This window comes from Malaclemys terrapin, chromosome 24 (genome assembly GCF_027887155.1).
Source record: "Malaclemys terrapin pileata isolate rMalTer1 chromosome 24, rMalTer1.hap1, whole genome shotgun sequence".
Taxonomy (NCBI): Eukaryota; Metazoa; Chordata; order Testudines; family Emydidae; genus Malaclemys; species Malaclemys terrapin.
In genome coordinates this window covers 11478873-11481864 of record NC_071528.1, presented here as the reverse complement: position 1 = coordinate 11481864, position 2992 = coordinate 11478873, and positions in this window count along the sequence as shown.

The window sequence follows — 2992 nt, the reverse complement described above, 5'->3', positions numbered from 1 at the left end:
CCCCCCGAGAGCGGTGAGCCCTGGACTCCGTAGAGAACCTCAGGCTGTGGTGCGGTGGAGTACCGAAACTATCTTGAGTGAGGGCTGGCAAACCAGAACCGCTCCTGGGTAACCCCTGCCGGTCCTAGTGGAGCTGGGGTCATGGTGGCTTTGGGCTGGGGTGTATTGAGAAATCCTTCCCCTGCCCCCCCTCCCGTCGGAGCAGGGATGATGGCAGTGCCTAGCAAGAGGTTGAGTGTTGAGCAATTTTGGAGTCGTTTTTCCTGCGTGTGTTTCATTCTCCATCATGCCGCAGTTTGGGCGGACACGTACTTGGTTACGGGGTGGGGGTGAAAGGCTGGCATGTGCTAGAATTCTTACCCCCAGCCCCCTTTGGACCTGGTGCATTGGAGTATGTGTCCCCGGGTCTTCCGCATGGTGGTGAGAGCTCCCTGGGTGGAGGTTGCTGGGAGCCAGGACAAGGCTCTGGACAGGAGGCGTGTAACTGACCAGAGGCAAAGCCCCTGGTTTCATGGTGTAGGTAGGGAACACGGCACCCCAGCTGGAAGGGGCCCCCGCCCTGCTTCAGGTTTTCTATCTCTTCTGCAGGAAGATGTGCGAGCACCCGGGGCTGGCGCCAATGTCCTGTGGAGTTCTGCTTTGGCCTAGCTGGTGCAGGGGGGGAGAGGGCTGCTTGTAGGGTCTGTATCTGGCTGGGGTTCCTAGCTCCAGATGCTCTGAGCGTGGGAGCAAATAGCAAAATCTAGGGGGATGGAAGCAGTCCCCATCCCTAGCTGCTGGGGGGAAAGCTCTCTTGTAACTCCCTTGCTCCTCTTTTCAGCCACCTGCAAGAAGACTGATGGGCAGGGCCTGCTTCCCCCAAGTGCATGTGCCTCCCGGGGGGTATAGCTACGGAACTGGGCACAGTTCTGTGCCCCCACCCCCTGCTCTTTCTGCCAAGGTGGATCTGCTGCTACTTCCCGCCTGGCACTCACCAGGAACACAACAGGTCCCTGCAGCGATTTACCCTTCCAGCTGGCATCTGGTGCTGCCTCCAGGCCGGGGTTTCTGCCAAGTGCAGCCTGCGTGTGTACGTCAGCCTCCTTGGGCCCAACCGTTGAGCAAAAACTTCTCCCTCCTTCTCCCCCCCCCCCCCCACTTACTCTGTGTTGGGGGGGAGCTCTCTGCTTCAGGAAGTATGTGGGGGGTGGGGGAGGGTGTTCTGATGGCTGCCCTATTTACAAGGCCTGCCTTCCCCCTCCTGCAGGTGTGTGTCTGTGCAAACTGCTGGCTGCCTGCCCTGACTTCTGGCTTTCTACCCTGCTATAGCTGGAAACACCGTCTCAGACTGGCCAGAAAACAACTAGTCTGTTTTGTGGTGGTGACAGGGGCTAAGCAGTGGACGTTTTAAAGATTTTTGTTCTGTTGTGGGGGAGAGAACCACGACCTCTGGAACTTTTGTGCTAGAACTGGCCTTGCCGGCCAGAACGGCCACTAGCCCAGGAGTTGGGGCAACTGCCTGGGCCCTCCAGGCTCTTGTCCCCGCTCTGAATAGTGCAGAGTGGGGTTTTGAAACAGCATCTTTACTCCCGAGTGAGGGCTGGAGCCCAGGCTCTGCCTAGAAATTCCAGCCTGAACCTGCCCCACCTTCCGGCTGAAATTCTCAGCCAGGGGCTACGGTTCCAGGAAACTGGGTAAAACAAAATGGCCCTTTTTTGTTTGGGGTGGGGATTTGTCAGATTTTCAACTGGCTCCAGCGCCGGCTTCCCGCCCCCTGCCTTTATGCTCCCGTTTGGCACAGCTGGGAATGCTCAGGCTGTGGTTGTGGTATCAGCGGTGAACTGGGATTATAGGGGCTGGGCGTTGAGGATCATCCTTCCGTCTGAATTCCCTGCTACTGCCCTGTCTCTGAGCGAGGGACCGTCTGCTGCTGTGGGGCGAGCGGGGCCCAAGGGTGAGCTCTCTCTCCCACCTAGAGAGCTTTTGACGAGGAAGGCAGTGCGAGTGAGCGGCTGGAGCAGTGAGCGGTGCTGGGTTTTAGCCCCTTTTCTGCCACTGACGTTGGGCAAATCGCTTCCCCACCTGTAAAAGGGGGCTGGTGGTGACCTTTGTAAAATGGTTTGAGAGCAACTCATGCAAAGTGCTCGGTATTAATAATGCCAGAGAGCCGTCTACACTGCGTGTGCAGCGGTCTGGTGCACACACACTCATTTCAATCCAGTGCAGCACTCGGGTGTGTTTTCCTATATGCTTTGCTCCCTCTGGCACCACAGCACCAACCTCCCCTTGCCCTTAGGCCAGGGCTGGGAGAAGGAAGGGAAGGGTTACAGCTGTGCTTGGGCTTCCGCCAGTGTGTCTTTGTGATGAGGCCGAGCGCAGAAGCAGACTTAGGCAGCGCGTTCCCCCCCCAGGAAGGGGAGAGACAGTAGAAGTTGCTCAGATCTACAGAAGCAGCCGGTGGGGGTGGTGATCTCCAGTGGTATCCACGTCCTACAGGGGTGGGTGCTGAAAGCCCCACTGCAGTGATCTCCAGCCCAGGTGCTGTACACCGAGCCAGCTGGTCTCTGCAGCTTCCCCTGCCCGGGATGCAGCCATCCAGCCCTTCACCCTCTTGTCCCGTGCAATGGCCTCTTGCCCCAGCCCGGGGGTGACGGGAGAAGCCCAAGTTCTAGCTGAGCGCGGGAGGGAGACTCCACTCCCCCCAGGGCCAGGCCCGTTGTGGCTAAGGTCCAGAAAGGGGGCTGCTCTTTCAGCATGAGCTCCCTGCCTTCGAAGCTAAGCGAGGGCGTGCTGAGTTGGCAAGGGCTGGAGAGGTGGGTGGCAGATCAGCCCGACTAGATCCGCCCTCCATTCAGCTGTCTCGAAACCTGTTTTTCCTCTTCGGTGGGCAGGGGCTGCTGCGGGGCACAAGCTGGCTGGCCTCGGGCTCGGCTGCTCCAGCCTGTCTTCGGCTGGGCAAGGGGCCTTGGCGATGGGGTTGTGTCCTGGCAAGGAAGCTGGTGAAAGCGATGGG